The sequence below is a fragment of the Lytechinus variegatus genome, chromosome 17, assembly GCF_018143015.1.
Source record: "Lytechinus variegatus isolate NC3 chromosome 17, Lvar_3.0, whole genome shotgun sequence".
In the NCBI taxonomy this organism is placed as follows: domain Eukaryota; kingdom Metazoa; phylum Echinodermata; class Echinoidea; order Temnopleuroida; family Toxopneustidae; genus Lytechinus; species Lytechinus variegatus.
In genome coordinates, this window is record NC_054756.1 from 25,404,191 (window position 1) to 25,430,962 (window position 26,772).

A 26,772-nucleotide genomic window follows, 5' to 3' on the forward strand; every position below is an offset into this window, starting at 1 on the left:
ATTGTAAGTTATGGAATGACTGTACACGTTCAAATACTTATTCAGACCAGGGTCCCGTAACATGAAGTTTCGCGATCAATCGTATACCCGATTTCACGATTGACTGTACATTGTATTCAATGTAAATCAATTGTAGAAAATATATCATGTATAATCAATCATGAAAATCGAGCGTACAATCAATCGCTAACATCTGTTTTATAAGACTCTGGTGTGCCACAGATGATACTAGACTTAAAATTTCCAATTTTACTTTTTTATGGTAGACATTTGCTCATTTAGGACACCATAACAAATATACATGGAGACGTGATATGACAACAAATTAGCCAAAATAATCAGCAATGTGAAGTCAGGGACACCCTTCTGGGGCCCACTTTCATAAACTTTGGTATCATAACAAATTTGCAATAACAGAATCCTTCAATATGATTTGCTGATTGTAAATTTGCTATAGAATTTGTGAATTTGTTATTGTAACAAGTCTTTATGAAAGGGGGGCTCAGGTAGTACTGCAAACATCACAGAATTTACATTGGCTTATTTGACATTCTTCATGGATGACATTTGCTCATTAAGGACACCATATCAAGCAAACATGAAGACATGATGGGACAACATTTCAGCCTTATCGGCGATGGCAATCAAAAACTGCTTCACGGACCAAGAACGCGACGACAGAAGAGCAAATCGATCAACCAGATCGCACGAATGCGGTGTGCACAGACCAGGAGGTTACCACACGATAACTCTGTCAGATGGCCCGTAATTAAAGAACGATTGGCGTGACGACAAAGGCAGCAGAGACACAAGAGGTTCTCGGAGAAACAGATGCGTGTCCATCAGTCATTCAATTGGAATGTGACAGAGGGGGATACATTTATAGTGATATGAGGATAACACATCTCAGACACTCATACAAATGAAATAAATGTTCATGGATGAGTATTATTCATTCTTGGTGGAAAGATTGGGGTGGGGGAGAGAATCAGATCCTTTGCTCAAGCATACCATAGTTGAATAGCCTTTCCTGAACACATCTATTAAATCTTCCATCTGTGTATGAAAGGTCTTTCAACAATTTATCTTCTTAAAACGTTTATATTCGTTAATACTTCATAATTCTTCATCATGTCTGTTCAGCATTCCATAGAGTGGATTTGGCACTTCATAAGTCACATTATCATTATTTTTTATTGGTTCAAAACAATGGGAAAACTGAAGCTGAATGAGTGGAAGAAGTGGAACCATTGAGGAAAATTACACGGTGGCTCGGGGCAACTATATCCTCGAAAAGCTCAAAAGAGCCATGGAATTTTTTTTTTAAATGGCCCCTGGAAAATCCCCATTCAATACAGAGTTAAAGCTTGTCCAATTTTCAGATTTTCATAGCCAGTATGATGTAAAAAGTAGCCCCCATATTTTTTTTTTTTTGCCTGAGTGGAACAATGTACTGCACACATATGGTAGGCCTATTGCTTGACAAACAAGACACTGATACCCCTTTCATAAACCCAATTATGCGGCTAATAGCAGCATAAATTTGGTCGTAAAATTGGAGGACAAGAGTTATCCGCATTATTTTGATGCTGCTATTATCCGCATAATCGCAGCATTGGGACAAGATTTTGAGTTTATGAACTCATTTCCAAATAATGCGGATAATTGCCATGGTGCGGTCACAAGGTCACCCTTTTCCAACACAACCGCATCGGAGGGGGCGTGTCCAGTTGTCATGACGATTATCCGCCTTTTTCAGGACGGGCGCTCGTAAAAATAATGCGGCTTATTTTCGGAGTTTGTGAACGCAATTTTTATTGAATTATCCGCATTACTCTTAGGCGGCTAATTGGAGGATGGGTTTATGAAAAGGGTATGAGACAGCATGCAATGCATGGCTAGACAACGCAAATGTAAACTTCATCATGACTGTTGTGAACTTGTGATGATATTAATTTCATCCCTCATGCTTGGATTTTAAACAATACCATGCATGCTGTAATTTCAGCAAAAACTATTCTCGTCAATTCATGCTAATCAAGAAGACTCTATCCATATTCTTCCTCATTTCAATGAGATACTGTCTCATAACTCTCAAAATAAAATCAGCTATCAAAATATATCTATAGTCGCACTTGTACTCTATACCGGTAATAGGCTAATATTAAAGTCAGGAAATTGAAAAGCAAAAGGGGGGAAACCCGTCAGGAAATATTCTGCAATCTGCAGTGTCCCACCAGAACATATGCCCTTTTTACACTAGAAAAAAATAATAATCATTGCACGTTTCTAAAACATACTTCACATAAATGTGCATGTACAAGTACGGTGGTACATGTAGGAAACACTTTTATTGAGAGCGTTGTTGGCTCAGTCGGTAATGCATCTGCCTCGCAGCCTGTCGACTCGAACCAAAGTTCTTGGGTTCGAGTCCAACCCGAGCGGATGACTGAAGCCAATGTGTTGTGTGTAAAAGTCTCTCCCATTTTTCATACATGCAGGCTATGTTACAATGGAAAACACTCCGTCCCTCGGAAACGACGTTAAACGGAGGCCCTGTGTAGAGGAGAGTCACCACCTTTGCACGTTAAGAACCCACTGCATTATTCGTAGAAGAGTAGGGGGAAACCCTGGTGTAGTGGTCCACCTGCACTTCCCGATCAGTTATATCAGGAGGAGAGACCTGCGGGTCATAATGATTCAGTTTGCTTTTCGCCTCCCAGACACAAGTGATGCCAAACAAAATAATAATAATGATAACCAGACATATAATCCCCATCTTTTACAATAGAAGAAAATAAATAATAATTGTATATTTCTTGCACATATGCTTCACATCTGCGTGCGTGCATTATGCATTAGTGTGAATGCCCCCTCTGATTCTCATTCCTTTCACAACGTTGGTGATTAGGAGCATGCACACTCGGGCAAGATACATGTAGCTATGATTCATACACAGTATAGCCAGGCATGCAAAAGTGATACGGTGAAACTGAAAACATAATAATTTGAATGAAGCAGATAATTGAGAGAAAACATGCTCGAATAAAGAGAAAATGCTTAGGAAATCTTGAGGATCGATAAGGAAGAAATTGAAGAAACCGAGAAATATCATTCCTTTGAATAAAAAACTATGAAAATAGGCCTGTGTAGTATTACATACGCCGCAAGAGGAAGCAATTTCAAGTAAATATACGAGAGTCACCTCCCTTATTTACATTGATCACAGTAACAATAGAAGACAAGGGGTGCATAAGAATACTATTCAACCTCAAGAAGTTGTGAATTGTTCAACACACTTCCTCATACAGTGAATAATTTTTCATATATGCACCTGTATTCAAACTCTCCTTCCTTTATATACATGTAGGGAAAGATTCTACAGTTCAAAGAGTCCAAAGTGTACATTGTATATTATAACATTAACATGCAGGCCTATATTGTATGACAGAACACATGTAGGGGGTTCATGTATGAGTTTATTTCCCCTATAAACTGCCCCTGCAGGTTGCCTCGTGCAGTTCCTTTCTCAATAGGTGGTTTCAAACCGCCTCGATCACAAGAATCCCCGTTAAATTACGAGAACTTTTTAAAGCTAAAAAATACCCGTTAATTATTCCTGCATTCACACCGCCCCGAAACACATCCTTCGGGATAAGTTCCCGAAGTTACGAGCATGCGCAGTGTGGTCTGATAAGCAGGCAAGGCGGGAGATTCAAAATCACTAGCCCAGCAGCCACCCACGCCGCCGCGCCCAACGACGCTGGGATAAAAGTTCCCGTAATTTGCTTTCACATCGCCAAAACACCTGCGACCTTGGAAAAATCCCCACGAAAGTTCTCGTAATTTCGCCAAGTACCTACTATTTAGCGGGTATTTTCTTTCGGGGAAATTACGCGTAGTTTGCTTTCACATTACCAAAATACCTGGTATTTTCTGATCGGGGTAAATTTCCCGATCAGAGAATACCTGAACTGGCGAACTTCGAGGCGGTCTGAAACCGCCTAATGTGTAATGCAGTTTATAATCAGTTGTTGATCCAATATTTTTTAGTTCTTGGGAGTACAACATTTGAATAAACATGATTTCTTGTCATATGGATATTCATGTATCACCAAAATAATGTATATCTTTATTTTAAAAAAAACATCACAAATATTATAACTATAACCTCGAGTATGTCCATTATTAAGAAGGTTTGACTGTACATTATAAAGTGCAAGCCGATCAATCTTAAAGGACAAGTCCACCCCAACAAAAAGTTGATTTGAAAAAAAAACGAGAAAAATCCTACAAGCAAAACATTGTAAATTTCATCAAAATCGGATGTAAAATAAGAAAGTTATGACATTTTAAAGTTTCGCTTAATTTCACAAAGCACATCCTGGTCGGTATACAAATTGGCAAACTGGTGACGTCATCCACTCACTATTTCTTTTGTATTTCATTATATGAAATATTCTAATTTTCTCCTCCTTGTCAAGTGAAACATTGCTTTATTCCTCCCTAAACATTTGGAATTACCATTATTTTAACAATTTAAGGTTAAGTTAAGTTGGTCCTTATTATCAAATTTTTATTAATTGAAATATTGTATTATTCAAACAATAAAAAACAAAAGAAATAGTGAGTGACATCATCGACTCTCTCATTTGGATGGAACTGGCTCGTTCATATAACTATTTTGTTGAAAATAAGCGAAACTTTGAAATGTCATAACTTTCTTATTTTACATCCGATTTCGATGAAATTTGCAGCGTTATGTTTGTTTGATTTTTCTCTATCGATTCAAATCAACATTTTTCTGAAGTGGACTTGACCTTTAATACACAATTTTAATTAACTGACAAATAAAATCATGCAATGGGCCATAATTCTTCATATCTGGTGATTCAGGGTGAGTATACACTAAAATTAATTAGTAAACGATTACTCACAGATGCAGGTATAACCAGCTAATATTATTATTCACACAAGTCATTATAAATCAATTGACATCAGGACTACATAGTAGTAGCTATAGTTCACACATCATCTATCATTATCTCATAATCTCAATTATTCAATTAATTCCCCCCCCCCAATTTAAAAAAAATCCTTTTTGGGTACATTTGAACACTAAAGGGGCATTCTAGTGCATGTATACATGTATAACAAAAAAATAAATAAATGTGGGACTTTCTTTACAAAGTTCCATCTAGAAAGAGGCAACCGTGATGATTTCATAAACATTTTCATATTATTTAAATTTATGACTTACACCATATTAAACAGTAACACAAATATTTGATGTAATACAACCTGCGTTTCTTTCTACTGAATGTATCACAAGATTATATTTGCCCAATTTGGGTCAGAGTCTACTCTAAATGCTTTTTCATTATTAGAGTACATGTACGTAACATTATAGTCAAGTTACCGCAAGATTGGCAAGAAGCGACTTTCTTTTTTGGTAATCTTTCCGCTTATTTTTTATTTCAAATATTGAAAGAGTACAGGCATCAAAGGCTATCCAATGGTGCAAAAATTATTTCAAAATTTTCAATTAAAACTCAAAATATCAGCAAATTAGAAATGACATAATACCGGTAAACAAATTTCAGACACAATTAAACTATATTTCAAAATCTATTCAGATTCTGTGTGAACATTAAACTATTGGAAAGCAGAGCTACTAAACTCCATCTCTAGTAGGTATTTAGTATAATTGCACTGCAGAGTCGATATTGAGGATTAAAAGCAAACATGATTAAAGTAATCCTCATCAAGGTTACTCCAAGGTCATTTCAAACTGGCCATAAACATCAGTGATTCACGATGAGCAATATTGCAATCTCTGTGTAATTCCTAATTTGGTTATATATATGTATATATTATATATATATTTTTTGGAGGGGTGGAGTTGGGGCATGAAATAATTGTATGTCAGATGGAAGTATTGCCAAGTATAATGTAAATTATAGGAATACATTTAAAGTCAGCAGTGGATCCAGTCTGGGCTGCAAGGGGGCATGCCCCCTATATACTGAGTATCCTACTCCAACTCTTCAAGATAAGAACTTAAAGAAGTAGGACCTTCATTACAATTAAAGCTTCTTAGAAGTGAAATCTGTTTGCAATTAATTTAAGCCATAAATTATAAAATGAATTATTTTGTTTTACAATTCCACCAAAACTTATATCCGAAACCCTGCACAAAATAAAATATCTTATTGTGCTATAGGCCTACATACATGTACATGTATAGTCTGCAAACTATTTTTGCTGGTTGGTGTCTATTCATCCGCTCCTTGAACAGAAACTTATCAAAAGTTAAAGGTATTGTTTAACTTTGTGAGCAGCCGATTTAAAAAATTCTCAAACCAATACAAGTGCATGTATTAGTTAGAACTAATAAACCTGAAAACAACAATTATTGAGAATGAAAATCTAAAACTACAAGGCAAACGCTGATTATGTAAATAGGCGTCTTATAAACACCTAAATATTACACATTAGTGTATGGGATAAAATTAAGATGGTGTTTCTGGTCACTGTATATTTCAGTTTTGAAGCACTAAGTAATTTTTTTCGAACGCAATTTTTTCTGGGCTTCATTTTTGTAACATATCGCAGACACAGGTGACAAGAGTGACCTTCTAGCTCAGATTTTATAAAAGTCAAACCAATGTTAACCAATCACTTTAAACAGATTTATTTCATTAACTTTCCCCAAAAGTGACAAATATCATCAATCATCAGTCTACAGTATGTATTTTTACATACATGGTTGATGATTCAACACACACTTTTAAGTTCCCAACAGGCCTCCTTCAACCCCCCCCCCCCCACTGTCTCTAGATTGTCTGTCTGTCTGTCTCTCTCTCTCTCTCGCACCCACCCCCATCTCTCTCTAGGTTGTTTCAAACCGCCTCGATCACAAGAATCCCTGTTAAAGTATAAAAACTTTGGATACATTTTTCTTGTGTTTTTTGCTTTTTCAAAACCTATTGATATAAAAATAAACCTATCTTGCAAGGGATGAGGCTCATTGTGGCAGATCAGAACTGCCAACCTGAACAAGAACATTTCAGTATTTTCAAGGCTGAAAATCAGTATTTTGGTGAGGAAATTAGTATTTTCACGGGAATACCATAGGACAACACATAAACTGAAACTAAGAAATCAGTATTTTGCATGAAACCATCAGTATTCTTCTCTATTTTCAGTACTAAATACGGAAAATAAGTACTACTGCATTATCCTGCCTTCCTCATGGAGATATACATGAGCAATAAGAACATCTTTGCAACCCCCTCACCCCCCCCCCCCCCCTTCCCAATCATAAATCACATGAGATCAGGTGGAACAATCCTTGGCATTTGCAATGTTTGTATCAGGACACCAAGAAATATAGGGCTATCAAACAGCATGTAACAGAGATGAAACTGACAGTTATTACCAAGCTGGTTATCAAGTTCACACAACATCAATACAAGCCTTACCAGAGATGCCAACCCTGCATGCAATAATAGAATTGTAGTATTTTGATGGATTTGGGGTGTAAAAGAGTACATGTATGTTTAACTTTCTCTAATACACATATATATGTATAAAATGATTTTGAGAAAAAAAATATTTTCCAATAAATCTGCAGTATTGTATTTTCATTAAAAAAATCTAAAACCATGGGAAAAACAGTGAAGTAAAGCTTAGCAATCGACCGTACATGTAGAACAAATTTTGTTCTACATGTATGATCAATTGCTATTTTTTTGTTACTATTGGAAGCAAGAATACAGTCTTTTGGTTTGAGATAAAAGGATGGACACCAAACAAGGGTGAACTTCTTCTTGTCATTTTTTCAAGTCAAGGTATTCTTGTGTGAACATGTCTAACCTCAACCTACATTGTAATAAAAGGTTATAACACAGCATGTTGCAAATACTTCTAATGACATTGATTGCCCTAATGAAACATTTATCATTGCAATGACAGTCAATCTATAAAATATAGAGATGGATGACTTTTACTGCAAGTGAACTGGTTTAGTACAGGTAGCCTTTGGCGATGAAAAAAAAGGATGTCCAAAAAAGATGGATCACGGACTTGATTTCCAGTGAGCACAGCACTCAACCCGGCCGGGTGAGGTGAATGGGTACCCGGCAGGGTTACCGGTAATTCCTTGAATGCACGAGCGCTGAAAGGCAGCTTGAGTTAAAGCCAGAGTAATAATAGTAATAATAAGAACAATGTGCCTTGGAATTGATTGTTTCTAGATATAGATGACGCTATGCAACTGCCTATTACCGGGTATTGTAGAAAACGATCAGTTCCGAATTCGAGGAGAATTTTTTATATGGATGGGCAATGGGCAATGCAGGTTGGCAAACAAGTGGTACATGCACAGTACAGGGGCCCGCAACACAAAGATTAACAATGATTGTAGAATATTTTTCTACGATGGATTGCATTGACTACAATGTACAATCAATTATAAAATCAAGTGTACGATTAATCACTAACCTTTGTGTTACAGGACCCAGGACGTACATCATGGACTGACTGAAGGAAATCATAATTTGATGCTGAGCATCTTGCTTTTGCAGTATACATATCAAGCGTTATGCTAATTCTGTATTTTGTCTGCATGTTCCACCCAAGAGCATGTTCTGAGGGGTCCTATAAAGAGGTTGCATAGCTCAGTGGATTTGTGCCCAGACTTTGAACCATAAGGTCCCAGGTTCAAATCCCACCGCAGCACTTGCATCCTCTGACAAAGTGCTTTTATCTACATTGTCTACTCTCCGCCCAGGTGTAATAAATGGGTACTCAGTAGGAAAAAAATTCCAGGGATACATGTACTTTAATGCCTGATCAAGGTTGCCTTGCTGTAAATGCCAGTGCATGGCGGCTGACCACACAGAAACATTGTTTAGCGCCTGATCAAAGTAGCCACACTATAAATGCCACAGTGGCAGCTGGCCACGAGACTTTTAGGAGTAGTGAACGAGAACGTCGTAGCAGTCCTCTGATCGCTCGAGTCAACATCGTCGTCTGCCCTCGTTCACTACAGATTGGATGACTTTAGATTTCACTCGACTTGTACGTGTATGTACATGTACGTCCACTTGAAACAGCGCGATAACCAGCGGGTCATGACACGCTGCCCGACCCGGAAGATCTGGCGTACCATCGCCTGGCGACCCGGTCGGGTGATGCGAAAGTGCAACTTGTGCACACTTGCCCTTTCACTTGCTTTGATTCCTTTTTACGCGAGTTAGGATATATATCGATATAAATTTTGGAGATCAGAAAGCAATTTCAAATATGATAAACATAATGCATCGTACAACTTACATTAATTTTGTGAAAAAGTCACTGAAAACTGTGTTTTAAAAGGGAAAGGTTGAACTTCATGCTGAGCTTGAGCGGTTAAATGACGTCACTCACGTGCACGTCGACTATGATTTAGGAGAACCGCAAAATGGATGTGGCGAGGTTCTCGATTCTGATAGTGGACGTGTGTGAGGACCTGAGGCATATGGAAAGCCAAAAAATGACGTCATCTCGTACCAGTTGACTATGTCGACGTGCATTTCTAAAAGTGCTCATTGTTAGCCAAACAGAGAGCGAACAGTTAGCCTAGTCGCATCTTTCGGATTGTGAAGTCGTAACATTTATTTCAATGTGTATTGCAGCATCACTGCCACTTTACCAGTTGTAACAGGGCCTCTAATAACGCATTGTAATAGCACTAACAACGCTCCTGTGCTGTCATTACTGGAAAATAGTATGCAGCGCTTTTATTAAATAGAAACACTGTTTACATGTACACGCTGCATAAATGTTGCAGATCATTATTCCTATCTGTAATAGTTTGACCTCATTTCTAATATAATATCAGGAGGTTCTGGGAACATTGAAAGTTTTTTTATTGAACAAACTCTACCAGCAGAAAGTGTCACTTTATGTGTTGAGTATCCTCTTTCACCATGCAATTACTCATTGCAGTTTAATGATCCTGACTGGTATATTTTTTTGCAGTATGATGTAGTAAACAAAGTTTTATAACAAACAATATAATATCAAATATGCTGATTCCACACATTAGTATAAAACCAATCATGAAGGGGACCAAGTGGACCACAGGGACAGGCTCACAAAAGTCACATTACGCTCCCCTGGGAGTGGAGAAAGTTTATAATAAACAATACCAAATATGCTGATTCTACATACATGTACTAGTATAAAACAATCATGAAGGGGACCAAGTGGACCACAGGGACAGGCTTACAAAAGTCACATTATGCTCCCCCTGGGAGTGGAGAAAGTTTATGATAAACAATACCAAATATGCTGATTCTACATACATGTACTAGTATAAAACCAATCATGAAGGGGACCAAGTGGACCACAGGGACAGGCTTACAAAAGTCACATTATGCTCCCCTGGGAGTGGAGAAAGTTTATGATAAACAATACCAAATATGCTGATTCTACATACATGTACTAGTATAAAACCAATCATGAAGGGGACCAAGTGGACCACAGGGACAGGCTTACAAAAGTCACATTATGCTCCCCTGGGAGTGGAGAAAGTTTATGATAAACAATACCAAATATGCTGATTCTACATACATGTACTAGTATAAAACCAATCATGAAGGGGACCAAGTGGACCACAGGGACAGGCTTACAAAAGTCACATTACGCTCCCCTGGGAGTGGAGAAAGTTTATGATAAACAATATCAAATAATATGCTGATTCTACATACATGTACTAGTATAAAACCAATCATGAAGGGGACCAAGTGGACCACGGGGACATGCTTACAAAAGTCACATTATGCTCCCCTGGGAGTGGAGAAAGTTTATGATAAACAATATCAAATAATATGCTGATTCTACATACATGTACTAGTATAAAACCAATCATGAAGGGGACCAAGTGGACCACGGGGACAGGCTCACAAAAGTCACATTATGCTCCCCTGGGAGTGGAGAAAGTTTATGATAAACAATACCAAATATGCTGATTCTACATACATGTACTAGTATAAAACCAATCATGAAGGGGACCAAGTGGACCACAGTGACAGGCTTACAAAAGTCACATTATGCTCCCCTGGGAGTGGAGAAAGTGTCGGAATACCCATTAATTATTCCTGCATGATTCACACCGCCCCGAAGCATACCCTTCGGGATAAGTTTCTGAAGTTACAAGCATGCGCAGTATGGTCTGATAAGCAGGCAAGGCACGAGATTCAAAATCACTAGCTCAGCAGCCACCCACGGTGCCCGCGCCCAACTACATTGTACACGCTGGGCTAAAAGTTCCAGTAAACTGATTTCAAATTGCCAAAATACCTGCGACCTTGGAAAAAACCCTTCGAAAGTTCTCGTAATTTCGCCAAGTACCTACTACATGTATTTAGTGGGTATTTTCTTTCGGAGAAATTACGCGTAGTTTGCTTTCACATTACCAAAATACCTGGTATTTTCTGATCGGGGTAAATTTCCCGATCAGAGAATACCTGGAACTGACGAACTTCGAGGCGGTCTGAAACCACCTATAATTACATGTACATTACTGGGGAAGTCAACTTTAATTGCAAGGGGGAGGGGCCTTTCACAAAACTCTTTTAAGAGACCCAAGTTCAATGTCAATCAGCACGAAAAACACCACCAATAAGACCTCATATAATACAATCTCTTCTATATTCATGACAATGTCTCACAATTTCAAATTGGTTCATGTTCTCCAATACAATGTCTGCACTTACATACGGGGCGATGCCCTTTGAATACTAAGAACCTCATCAAAAATCTGAAATTTTATCTGGTAGGAGGGGAAGGGAAGAAGCTTTCATGTTCTTTCTTCTATTCAGGAGGAATTACATGTGTGGGGTGTACTTGTATGTGATTGAGAGGGGATATATGGTCCACAGGGCAACAGAAAAATGAGGGGAAAAGAGGAAGGAGAATGGAATGAATAAGTAGCAAAAGTGCAATGCTAATACGACACAGAGAACATTGGAGATCTACATGTATGGAAGTTGATGTAACAATCATCCAATATGCCATAGTGTACTGAGCGTTGGGGCCCAGTGGATTGGTCTCCGGACTTTGAAACACAGGGTTGTGGTTTCAACTCCCAGACACTGCATAATTTACCTCAGCAACAAAAAATGATCCAAATTGTGGCGCCCTCAACCCGGGTGAGGGACATGTATGGGTACCTGTAGAGGTGTTGTAGCTCAGTGGGTAAAGGTGTAAGTCTCTGGACTTTGAACCACGAGGTCGGGGGTTCAAATCCCATTGCAGTACTCAAGTTCTTTGGCAAGGCCTTTATCGACATTTGGCATTCTCCACCCAGGTGTAGCAAATAGGTACCCGGTAGGAAGGAATTCCTTGAACTTAAGTGTCCGATCAGGATAGCCGTGCTAAAGCCAGGGTAATAGTATGCAACGCTTAGAAACATTTGTATTAAGCGCTATATTTATGTTGCATATTATCATTATTACATGTACCTGGCAGGAATTAATTCCTTGAAATGCTTTTGCGCTATAATTTTGTATAAAAGGCAACCAGGCTAAAGCCGGTGTAGTAATATTATAGTTGGAGGACACAAGAAGCCAGTTCCTGCTGGGCGAGCTGTCCTCCTCCTTCAAACTGGGTACCACTACAAATATGCCCTTCTTCATTTGGCCACATACTGTACATGTACATGTACATGTAGTGCCTTTTTTTATATTGATTTTACATGACATGACCCATAAAAAGTGGCCACGGTGGCCCTCTTTCTGGCCTTGGTGCCCCTCTGCCCAGCCTTGGTGGCATCTGTTCCCTACCCTATGTACATGTAGGCCCAGGGCTCGACATTAGCAGTGGCCCGGGGCAACCAAAAATGAGTCGGGCCACCAAAATTTTGTAAAAGCCAACACTTGGTGGCCCTGTTGGGCTACCAAAGTTTTGATAAATTGTAATGTTTTCTATTGTTTTAGGGCCACCAAAAATATGAAATTGATGATTTTGGTAGATTGTTTGGGCCACCAAGAAAAAAAGTTAGTGTGGAGCCTTCTCCTCAGTGTAGGCCTATATGAAAAAGGTGGACATCACCAAAACGGCCTTGCCCCTCCAAAATCCTATATCAAGGAGTGCACAATAAAATTGTTAATCCTGGGTAAACAATAATTCTGAGTTTTCAAGTTTAATATAATTCCATGATTATAGTAAGAATGTTCAAAGAGGTCAACTCTACATGTGAATAAATGATTACCCTTCAGATGCTGGAACAATCAAAATACAATGTACATGTAGGCCTATATGACAAACAACAGTTGAAATAAAAATTGTACTGAACATATTGTGCTTTGCATACGGCTTACTAAATACAGAGTTAAAATGGTTCAAGAAATGCTAAATTGGTGTTGCGTGCAAACATACATGTAACACATACTTCAAACACAGTGAAGCTTGGGGATAACTTTGGTGCACAGCACATGATACAATATTCATAATGGCCTTTCCATGCACGATCCTGGTAATCGGCAGAGAGGGAAAGCGACACTCAAATTGGCAATATCGGACGTGTCTCGGTACTCAGGCCTGGGATTTATGGGATATTGAAAGAAATGGCTCAAAACCTGTGCTCAGATGGAGCGTTAGAGACGGTGTAGATAGGTGGTTTCAAACCGCCTCGATCACAAGAATCCCCGTTAAATTACGAGAACTTTTTAAGGCTACAAAATACCCGTTAATTATTCCTGCATTCACACCGCCCCGAAACACATCCTTTGGGATAAGTTCCCGAAGTTACGAGCATGCGCAGTATGGTCTGATAAACAGGCAAGGCACGAGATTCAAAATCACTAGCCCAGCAGCCACCCACGCCGCCACGCCCAACGACACGCTGGGCTAAAAGTTCCCGTAATTTGCTTTCACATCGCCAAAATACCTGCGACCTTGGAAAAATCCCCACAAAAGTTCTCAGAATTTCGCCAAGTACCTACTATTTAGCGGGTATTTTCTTTCGGGGAAATTACACGTAGTTTGCTTTCATTACCAAAATACCTGGTATTTTCTGATCGGGGTAAATTTCCCGATCAGAGAATACCTGGAACTGGCAAACTTTGAGGCGGTCTGAAACCACCTAATGAGAGGATATTGGATGTAGCGCTCTACTTTAAAGTAGTAATATGCTCAGCCGATTGATTGCCATTCATTAGGGAACACTGGGGGAGGGGGGACCACGGAGGTGGGGTAGGAAGGGGAGGGATACTATTTGTGATGGGTATTTTCAAGGTACTATATATGGACGACAATACCTCCTTTTTAATTCATATTACAAAGTTCATAGAGTGTCTGACTCGACTTGAATGTATCCCCTCCTCTATCAGTAAATGTACTATTTACAGTCATATAAAAAAAATATATTAAAAAAGTTGAAAAGAGGACCCTCTTTTACTTTTTCTTGGGGGTTGGGGCCCTTTTTAAGCAGAGAAAATGTTTCCTAAAATTGTCAAAATCAATTTCTTTTTAGATTAACATTTACTTATTATGTAATTTCTTGCAAACAAGAATCTTTGTTTCGCTTGTCAGAAAAATTGGCAAACAAAAAAGAGTGACCCCCCCTCCACTGGAAAAAAAAAGAAGAAAAACATTATGAAATTCAAGCCAATTCAAGTACAGTTCCCCATCACAAAATCTTACATATCATTAGTTTGGACTTGATATGATAAAAGTAATTACTACACCAAATTCAAGATCTCTTTTTGATGTAGAAAAAAAATGGAAATACATGTATGACTCAATTGATGGCATGCTTCTCAAATCGCTGCATGCCAGTGATTAGCAAGCTGTCCTTTCATATTTCAGGTGACATGCCATCAAAACAACCATTCATAAAGGTCAAATGACCACTCACCAATTTACCTGGTTTTAATAATGGAGCAATTATGGATTATCCAGGTCAATGTATAAGCTTTACATGAGGCGGTTAATATTTACCAAGTTTGAGCATATTCACAGATCCGCTGAATCAGGACATGTACATGTACCTAATATTCTGTGATCAGGAAATATCAATTTTTCCTCACAAAAAAAATATTAACATACAGTGTAGTATGAAAGTTTTGAAAGGGTTTTAGCAAAGTAAAGTCAACATATTACAAACTAAAGTGTTAAAATGACACCAATTAGTTACTGGTGCACCTCAAAGACCAAATGTATTAAGATTAGACCCCCAGGTTTTACCTACTCTACACGTACGTTGCAACTCCAAAGAGTGTATAAAAACCAAAGGTGTTGTGATACACATGAACACCACTGAGAGTTTAACATTGATGACTGGTGTGGTTATATACTGTACATGCATACATGCATACTCTAGTTTAACACCAGAGCTTTAAATTTGTATGCTAATTGCATTTATAGAGCGCTTAATATCGAGATCTCTAGAAAGCGCTTTAAATTATTAGAAGAACTATTGAATTACAGTTATTTCACATTCTACATTATAATACTATTAAATTAAACTGAACTACATTATTTAACTACATCAAATACAACAATGAAAACTACAACAGTGAGAATACATGTACATAGGTCCTGAATTCTTGATAGATTTCTTGAAATTGGCTATACCTGGGCTGACATACCTGATAACACGTGAAACTAAAATTGGCTACGCTCCTTTCCTCCCCAAACTACTTCTCATTTAATAGTACCATAAGTCACAATAAGCCAGTTCGTAGTTCCTTTCTGCGCATGATCAAAATATTCTACGCATGATCAGAGGAAGGTCATTTGTACTAAAGTGACATGGTGGTTTAAAATCGAATGAGATAAGCACCAACTTTGATGTCTTGATTATTCATATATTCCTTTGAATAGTGGTATTCATTTACATCCATAAAAAACAACCATGCGTCCACGAACGATTGGTATTTCACTGTTTGCCAAGTACATTGTGCAACATATATGATATGCATTCAAAGTAGGAATTCAACAAATACCTTCATAAAGGTTTCATTGGTGTGTTATTCTAGTCACTTGGTCTATTAAATTTCTTCATCCTGCTATGTAAGGCAAGCTTACTTAATATCTTGCTTTGAAATCTGCCTATCATAATGAAAGAAATGAAAGGTCATTTGACCAAAATTGTCCATGAAGTAACTACGAACTGGTCTATTACACAAACTTTTTAACTTCATTACTGCATGCCATGATTTTGATTCATATCAATAATCATGCCATTACATCAAACATTCTATAATGAAAATCGACACCCAATTATGAGAAATGTCCCATGACCAATTTATGGACCAACTTCATAATTTGCACACCACCAAATTCCATATGGGAATAACCTCGCCCTATTGTTATTACCAGTTGGCATGGCATACATAAATCAACAATTAAACAATAGGCATGGGGGTGCACATATTGTGCTTCCACATCAACCCATTTTAAACAAATATTCTGTTGGAGTTCACTGTTTTTGTTGCAAAACTGACATAGAAATATACTCTAAAAGGCCAAGTGTTATAGTGCCATGCAATGTACATTGAAAATGTGATTCAGGGTATCATATGAAGTATATATTTTTTTAAATCATGCTTTGCCCATTATTCAAACTCATTCTGTGTATTCAATATTAAAAAAGCCCACAGTGTACAATGTTTAATATACTGTACTGCAGTAAACTTTGATTCTTCTTTGGCACATAGGCCTACCTGTTGTTATATGAATGCAAATGAAGAGGAAATTAGGTCAAGCGGATCATTTGTATTGCTAACGACTAACAAGTTCTGTGATATCCTGTCTATCACTCTGTCATATTTCCATTTCCTATCCCAGACTATCATCAGACGTCCAGATGTGTGTTTCATAAAGCTGTTCGTAAGATATGAATGACTTTACGCACGACTGGTGATCCTTTCTTGTGCTATGTGATATCCCTATGTAATTGAGATATGACCTGAGAACATGTTCCAGTCGTGCGTAAAGTCGTTCGTAACTTCACGAACAGCTTTATGAAACACCCACCAGGGCTTTATCATAATGCTTTTCACACTGCATTTCCTGTTTACCTCCATACCATCCTTAGCCCCAAAGTCCCGGACTATCCTTAACCCCATATTTTTTTGGGGGGAGGGGGTTCAAGCTGTCTCTCTTTGATAACCCAATAATATTTTATAGCCGGGAAACGCCTTAACCCCGGACTATCGCACTGCTCATGAATACTGATGATTTCGCCGCACAGCACGCAACTTCTGTAGTTGGCTATTAAATGCTTAGACCCACTTTTCCTTTTTTAAATAGCCTGGTTTTGTTTCACACGGCATCTCTTAGCATCGCAGTGACACTGCAATATTAAAGCCAGCTAGCTAACCCTACTTTTTAGCAGGGCCAGTACTATTTACATGTACCATGCTAGCCTACTTTGCTAAAACGTAGTGTGAAACCAAAGTGGGCTAAGCTTAACCCATGGGATATTGGTAGAGTTAAGACCCCCCTAGCCCAACAGCACCACCTATTTCCCAGGATTGAGGAAAAATTCTGTAGTGTGAAAAGTACATATAAAGCTTTCCATTAATGTACAATGTATTAGTACTATTAGAATCAATGAGAAATCCACCATGATAAAGCTTTATTTAGAATGTGACAAGTAGCCCTTGAAATTTTAAAGGTAAATGCTAGTTTTGGTAACGATATCAAAATGAGTTCGTACAGAATCCAATGAAATGACCACCAAAGTGTCTGTTTGTATAAATAAAACGCATGTGCCAAAGGATTCTGGAAGAAATTGTGTAATTGCTGAGAAATCAGCAAATAAGCACAGGATTCGGGTAGAGCGTCGGGCCCGACGCCCTAAGCAAATGTCCCACGTGCGCTTATCTGTGTTGGGGATCTTCGGTGTGAACATTTTTCAGCGTAGATTTCAAGATTTCACAAAGTTCAGTTAATGTAACTGTACCAGATCTAGATCCTCGATGATATACTGACAATTAAGCCTTGTTTTACAGACTTTCTCATGAAATCAGTGTTTACTGAAACTACTGGAATTTCTCTTTAAAGTGGAAAAAAATTCCCTAGGGAAGATTTTTGGGGCATGATAATATTGCTGAAAATTAGGAAAACAAATCCTAGAGGATTGTGTAGTAAAGCAATCGAGAAAAATAGGGGAAAATCATACTGAAAAAAGAGCTAAGAATAGAACTTGAAAAATCATGTTCTTTTCCTCCATACGCAGAAAGGGTGAGCAAGCTCTGTGGATAATATGCATTACACTTTCATTCAAAATTCTATGTAGCCCAGACGCATATTTCTGGTTTGATAGGAATGTGGATTGATCATTTTTTTCATGATGTACATATATGATTTGAATTGATTTCCTGTAGTCTATAAACAATGACTTCTAAGAAACAGTCCAAGTTTCTGTAATACTGCACATACGGACGCGTTATCCCTTCCTGGTGCAGTTTCCTGCTTTTTTGTAGTCGCTGATGGGTAAAACTTTGAACAAAAACACTTTGAACAAACGATAAAAAGGCTTTGAATACCCCTTTTTGTACAGAGTATCATTACATGTAGGCTGGATGTACATGTACAATGTAGAAAATAAGTTTCTGTCGTCCAAAGAAGCTAAATTACTTTTTATTGCTGTTATTCTTTTATTTATGTTCATGTAAAACTGTAGCAGGGGTTGAAGTATTTGAAGGGGCTATTTTTTTTCAAATTGGCGTGATTTGGGGTGTGTCCAATGTTGATTTTCAAACTTAAACAGCAACATGAATCATGATTGAAAACTCCATTACAAAACAAATTCAGCAGTGCACTGTTCAGTGTCAAAAATATAAAGCTGATTATTTGTGTTTAAATTTCCCGCCTTCATTAGCACAGCTTTAGTGTGCAGTTTGCCCCATCACAAGAAAAGGCAATTCAGGCTTGTGTATTAAAGCTTCCACTGAGAGTCAATCGTGTTCAATGTGGCATAAATTTGCGATGCTGAAAGTCGTAAAATCTGAGCTGATGGTGTCTACAAACATAACTTTTTTCGACCTTTAAATTTTCCTCTGAATCATGATTTTAAACACGTTTAATTTTAAGACCGAGAATGGAGGACATTGAAAACACCCCTTTTTCCATTATATTCGCATTTTGTAAATATATTTCAATCATGATTCATGTTGCCAAATAAAGTTGGAAACCGACATTGAACACACCCTAGTCTGTGGGCAATTCTCCTCATTGAAACTTTGATCAACAAGTGATCAAAGACTAACACTATAATCGAACTTGCTGTTTCATTTCATGGCAATAGGGCCTTCAGTACGCAAGTCATTGTAGGCTACGCATTCAGACCCATTCAAGAACTCGAGTGAAGGGTTTGCACAGCAGACTAGGGGGGATTGCCAAATTTTGCTGTAATTAGTAAAAAGAAATTTCTCATTATTCTGATGCATGTAAATAGAAAAATTGATTTTCTGTAAAACTTTCTTGAATGTCATTTGTGGCAGATCCTGGCGCGACTTTAGAAAAGAGTGATGCCAATAGAGAAATCAAGTCAGTGAATTTCAGGGGTGATCTGGATTGTCTAGAGGGCAAAATCGCCTGTGGCCCTCATGAATTTCCTACGCTGACAAGTAGTCCAGCGGTATATTCCTAAAAATAGCCAGCAATTGATAAACCAGGATGTGTACAAGTACAATATCTCATATAATATACATGTTATCAAAGTGGTGGGTTGATCAAGCTGATTGTATTCATACATGCAGTTATGGGAAATCGTAAATTATTCCACTTCAGCAACCATCCTCTTTCATAGTTTCAAACTCTATTGTAATCTGTTGTGCAAATGATATGCCTGAGCACGCTATGCTAACACAATAACCAGAGTTTCACATAGTAGGTTTCAAGTACCAAGTACATGTACATTGCATTACATGTAGGCCTACAATTTTGCAGTTCTAAGCTTTATATAAAATGTCACAATTCTTCTCCGAGGGCCTAAAGGCCTGGTCACACCGCCCGAGCGTCGTTGGAGCAGTCGTGGAGCGGAGAGAAAAAATCATCACCGCTCGCTACCGTTCACCATTTTCGATTTCGATTGTTTTTTTTTTCTTCGATTTTTTGCCCAAGTTTGTGAGCGAAATTCGACCCTCTCTCCCTACTGCTCCACGACCGCTCCAACAACGCTCAGGCGGTGTGACCAGGCCTAAAGCTATTTGTATATATATATGTCTGCATACACACACTCTACATCTTGTGTAATAGGCATATCACTATATACTGGTGGGTATCTACATGTACAGTATAGACTTATTCTGTTGTTTGTTTCAGAGAATAAAACAGGACCAATGGTCATCATAAAAATGTACTCTCTTTATGATTCACTTTTACTCAAAGGTGAATATAAAAGCAATCACAAACAGGTACAAGGAGATCATTATCTGATGATCTATTTAAACGTGCTCCTAAATTAACATTATGGACCTCTACAGTACATGTATGTGAAGTTGTGAACATACATTGTAGCGTTTATAGGCCGACATTCTGAACTACAAATTTCAATGACCGCATTTACCCATGGTAGCCACTTCAGCTCTTATGAACTGTTCTCCCAGCGTGCCCTGCATGTCATACCCTTCTTCATTCTAAAACTTTGAACGCTTGACAAGAAGGTATGACTCTGCCAGGGATTGAACCCACAACCTACCATTCATGAGGCGGGCGCTCAACCATCGAGCTACCATGTCTGGTGAGTTTTATTCATAAAGCTGTTCGTAAGTTAAGAGCGACTTTAAGAACGACTGGTGATCCTTTCTTGTAGTATATGCTATATTCATTGGCGACGGTTTAGTGATCCTTTCTTGTAGTATATGCTATATTCATTGGCGACGGTTTAGTGCGTAAGAAAGGATCACCAGTCGTTCTTAAAGTCGCTCTTAACTTACGAACAGCTTTATGAAACGGCCCCCTGGTCATTTTCATTTATCTATCTAGATCAAATGTGCTGTACAGTACTGTACTGTACTATCAATAGCAGTTTCATGATTTCAGTAGGCCTATAGTACAATTCGGTGGATTCACAATATAGTGCGCCATCTATCAGCTGCAGCGGACAGGCCAAATTTCCAACTGTGGGTCGACATCGAGCGCAGGCCCAGGCCGGCAGCGCAGTGTGTGATGCTTCAAAAATTAAAACGATTTGGCAACAGCAGACGAAGAATTCACCAAAAACGGTTTAAATTTAGCAAAGAAATATGCGGCAAATTTCTTTCCCTCCTCCTGAACCATAACAGGATACATATGCTCGCTGGTCGATCCACGTCGACCAGGGCAGCATAATCGCATTCATGCAATAGCATGCAACAGATGTCGACTTTTTTCCCATGAGGCATTGCGAATTTCGGCCTGTTCGCTGAAGCCGATAGATGGTGCACCGCACTGTGAATCCACCGAATTCTGATAGCTACATAAATCTGGGCCCGGTCTTACAAAGAGTTAACATTTTTCTTCAAATATTGACTTTATAAGCTATCTACATTCTATATCTATGATACACATAGGTGAGTAGGCCTTATTTCACTTTTGACAATTATACACAACAAAAAGTTGCCAATAGTAGATTCACATATGTGTACATGTAGGCCTTTACAATGAATTATTGATCTCATTGAAAAAAAGAACAGCCATAATTCTATTAAATCTAATCAGATATCTTTCAAATGTGTTCATTACTAAATACTAAGTTTTGTCTGATCATTCTCATTATCTCAAAAGATTGAAGTTCCCTTTCTGCCTTTAGAATACTATGCAAAGAGCATATATTTTTGTATTCTAATATGTGCAATCAATGTCATAAATATTCTAATATGTGCAATCAATGTCATAAAGTGTACACTTTATACTTAATAATAAAGTGTAAGTACAGAAAATCAATACTTACCTTGTCAGTTTCAGAAGTTTTTTCAGTTTTCAGTGACCAAATAGTTCCCCTTGACACAATCCAAGATATTAATCCAAGTATACTAGCACCTGTAAAATCCAACAGAAGAGAAAAATATATAGGTCCAAAGTATACGCCTGGATATGAATTTGTTGTCTCAAATACCAAGCAGGTACCAGTGGTTAGTGGTTAACTATTTAAACGTGAAGGCCATGTACGACAGTGCACTATTATAGGCCTATGATTCCTCGCCAGTGAATAGTTTCTATATCTGATGGTAGTGTCCCAAGCACACAACCGATTCCGCTGACTGTCGCTCATTGGTGTGCGGCAGAGTCCACTTCCTACCACCAGAATTCACCAGCTAGTCTACACACACAAACCACATTGTTTACTCATGGTGAATAATGCGGTGTCTGAGGTACAAGACTAGATATACTCCTATACTTCAGCTGCTCTAACAATATTATTCAACACACTATAGGGTTTGGAGTCTAGTCTCCATCCCAGACATGGTATAATTTGATTACATGTCAAACTGGAGTCTGCGCTCCCAGACTACTCACCCCACATGGATAAGTCGGGGCTATTGCTATTAGCGGCTTTTCCTGAGAGATGCTATTAATATATCCTACCGCAATACCCCAGTGATTTCTCATGTAGGGGATCCCCTGATGCATGTGAACGCGACCGTTGAACTGTAACTTGTACTCACAGACCTACATTCATCCTAGATTGCTGCATAGGGGTACGTTCACACACTATGGGGTGATAGGAATTATTAGCCCTCATGGTACGTTTTGTTGATATAAACATTGAGGGTGATATGATCAAACAGACCCCAACTTGCACTTTCGCAAGAAGGTAGGTGTTACTTTCTAGGTGCACAGGTACATGTAGTACACCCTATCATCAGCTAAGGGAAGGGGGGGGGGAGTCTGCATGCACAGACACTTGGTTTTTGCAATTCGCATGGTGCATAATGCAGAGTCTGAAGTACCGAGACTAGGTTCACTACATGTATGTTGTGTGCCTGACACATAAATAGGCTTTTTACACAGGATTTTCTTAACCCCGGACTATCGCTAACCCCGTACTATCCTTAACCCCGTACTATTTATTTTCCTTTTCACACATGCCAAATTGTTTTTGCTAACCCCGGATAAGGAATGCTTGCTTTTTACACACGAAACTCGCTAACCCCGGACTATTGGTAGCTCATGAATATTCACGAGCGCACTGAGGGGTCATTCGGGTCATATTCAAAATCGCTGACTTCTGGCGCGCGCTTTTTTTTCATCGCCATGATCGGGGTCATGAATATTCATTATACTTACCTTTGATTGGACAACAGGGCCGGCTCTGTCGCGGGGCATGAATGGGAGCGCTTAGCCCACTTTCGTTTTACACATGCGATCTTAACCCCGTACTATTGCTCTTAGCACCGCAATTGGTGGGATAACCCTGCTTTTTTGCAGGGCCAAATAATCCCGTACTATAGGTGGGGTTAGCCCACTTTGCAAAAACGCTGTGTAAAACGAAAGTGGGCTAAGCTTAACCCCGTACTATAGGTGGGGCTAAATTGCCATTTAGCCCCACCAATAGTACGGGGTTAAGGAAATTTTAGCCTGTCTAAAAAGGGTATAAGAGAGCTTGGCTTCTAGTCTTCAATCAAGACCTGGCGTAACATTGGTTAAAGTGTCAAATATGAGTCTGGGCTTGCAGACTGGGGATCAGCTATAAAAGGCTTAAAGCTAAATGATAGTAGTTGCAGTAATTTCGTGAGAAAGTCTGTAAAACCAAGGTTAAGTATGACTATATCATCGTGGATCTAGATGTGGTACAGTTACATAAACTGAACTTTGTGAAATCATAAAATCTAAGCTGAAATACGATCACACTGAAGGTCGCCAACACAGATAGGCACACGTGGGACAGTGTATTATTTTTGCTGGAATAAAGACCCGACGGAAGTGACCAAATCCGCGCTTATTTTGCTTATTTCTCAGCAATTACACAATTTCTTCAAGAATCCTTTGGCACAGATTTTTTATTCATACAAACAGACACTTGGGTGGTCATTATATAAGATTCTGTAAAAAGTCATTTGAGATCCGGCCCCCTGAAGTTACCAAATCCTGGAATTTATCTTTAAGTGTATAATTAATGCATGGACTTCAAAGCCCATGGCTGCAGATGCCCTTTTTTTCTTACACTATTAGCTGTTTCTTAATTTTTACTGTAAAATAAACATGTGAAAAATATTGACCTTCAAGGAACATATCTCCAAGGCCAAAGCTAGGGCATCAACGTCATTCAATAAGACCCATGGCCATGACCTTCAATGGCATTGGGTTAATTAATTCAAGCCATGATGGGTGATTCATTAAGATGTTCATAAATTGAGAGCAACTTTACGAATGACTGGTGAACCTTTCTTACGCGCTAAACTAACCATTGCCAATTGATGAACATTTTGGTGTATACCATTTACCGCAAGAAAGGATCACCAGTAGTTCTTAAAGTCACTATGAACTTACATCGTAATAATACGAACAACTTTATGAAACACCCACCTGGGCCCCCGGCACTTTGCCATGAAATGGTAACTTCCAAGGAATCCTTGATTCTGATTGGCTGTTGATCAGCGTTCCCATGGTAGTTACCATTGGATGGCAAAGTTTACCATAAAGTAACTTTTATACAACAGGGCCCATTACAGATAAGAATCTTGCAATGAACAAAATCTATAATAACCAACATACTATACATACAGATTGATTCAGGCAAACAGGACCAGTGCTTGTTCAAATGAAGGAAGTGATGTCTGGTACCATATCAAGTTCACGTGGTAATCCGATCAACATTGATAGCACTACAAACACAACATACATCTACATGTACACCTCCCAGACAACAAGACAGAGAAGCTCCTAAGTCATAGAACAAACATGGACTTGAACCTAACCTTCATGGTTAAAGGGGAAGTTAGTCCTGAAAATACATTTGTGTCATAACAAGTAATACTAACAAATATAAACATAACACAATGGGGAAATATTGAAGGACTAAAAGGACAAAAGGTGAAAGTTTAAGCAAGGTTCTGATGGGAAATTTTTAATGGAGTCCGAGCAATAAGCTTGACCACTGGTCTAATATGAAATTTAAGCAAACTTTAGATTATTTTTTTTACAGGACAGCACAAAATTTTGAGAAAATTTTGATTAACAATTCTGCAGGAAAGTGAAATTTGCTTTACAGGTTAGAGGAAACTTAGATTAAAATTTTACCTGACATAGAACAAAATTCTGATTTAATCTAAATTGAAAGTAAATTGTATGGTACTGAAAGCTTGAGCAATGACTAAAAAAAATTAGGCAAAGAGCATTGGGGATGAAAAGAGAGAGAGCTCTCATGATTGGTCACACGTATTAAAATCTGACAATTTTCCAAGTTTGATTTCTCTGAATGCTTCCGGAAGACATGAAGAGTAGTACTTTTGCGACTTTTCATCCTGGTGTCGATATGAGTACCCAGTACAAAGACAACACTACACAGTCTATGACACCCTTCTCACTACCTTCCTACACCTATTTTACTGGAAACAAGTTTAGTGGAAACTGATAACGTGTAAAAAGTTCTGGCGAAGCGATCTTCCAAACCGGTTCATAAAACCACCTCGTGACGTAGTTTTCAAGATCGCTTTGCCGTGTTATTCTGGTTTTAGCATAAGTGAGGACACAACCATTCTTCGGGAGGCGATGGTCGCACATTTTCTGCCCGTTATCCCACACACTGTGTGTAGAATGCCTATATGCTGCGGTTTCGAATTTTGCACGAAACGTGTCATCCCGCAGAGAGCATTCCCATAGCAACAAGATCGCTTCATGTGGAGTGATTTTGAAAACCACTTTCGTAGGATCAAATGGGGAACGCTAGCAAAGCGATCTTCCAAACTGGTTTCCTGAACCGGTTTCAAGTGAACTAATTTTAGAAAGCATAATGACAACGGTGTCTCTATGCAAGTCAGTGAAGGTCGAACATGTTGGCCCAACATGTAGTTTCCTAGTAATATGAACACCACATACATGTAAGCTTAAAGCTGGAGCACTCCCCAAGGAGTGAAGAATGTAAGCATAATTACAGGTGAGCCTGAATCTCGTTATTTGGAAACTTGTTTTATGTATACACTGTAAGTACTTTATTAGGGTATCACATTTATCATAGTCGATACTGCTGTATTGGGTTTGTAAGACAGCAAACAATTTCGCTCTATCAAAGAAATTTTCCCCTTTAAATATCCATCTATTTGTTTTACTGAATATTGATTACAATATCTCCAGGATGTTCCGAATGAGCCATTTCACAATTTTCCTTCCTTGAATTTGAAATGAAAGCAAGAAATACACAATGCTGTCAATGCATGTTTGGAGGTTACAATATTGATCATTATGATGCAAGGAAACACCACGTATACCCCCTTCTTATTTCTAAAACTGACACTTTCTGCAGTATTAAGGTATGTTATGTGTAACAAACTGTCATTTTTTATAGAATATATCACCATCAGCATTTACTTTCATAATATTCATCTAATGATCTTACAGTAGTCTCCAAGACTGGGCAAGCAGGGATTTTTTTATTCATGAATTCTGTTCCAATACCATTTTCATGCCAACAAGAATTAAACAATTATTCACAGCAAAGAAATAGAAATAGATTATACTACCTTAAAATAAGTACAGGTGCAATTGAACTCAATGATAAATCCTTCAAACGTCAGTTTAACAATTACATTTTCCCTATTTCAGACCTGATGATATAGTGTAATCATT

At 38.4% G+C, this 26,772-nt stretch overlaps 1 protein-coding gene across 1 annotated transcript in view; it reads right to left on the reverse strand.

Moving 5' to 3' along the window:
* The window catches only part of LOC121431009 (CYFIP-related Rac1 interactor B-like), an 83,587-nt gene that overhangs the window by 20,000 nt on the left and 36,815 nt on the right, over positions 1-26,772 (reverse strand). Inside the window, exon 3 of the mRNA XM_041628467.1 lies at positions 21,938-22,026. The gene's annotated coding sequence lies outside the window, so the exon portion shown is untranslated. The remainder of the gene's footprint in view (positions 1-21,937; positions 22,027-26,772) is intronic.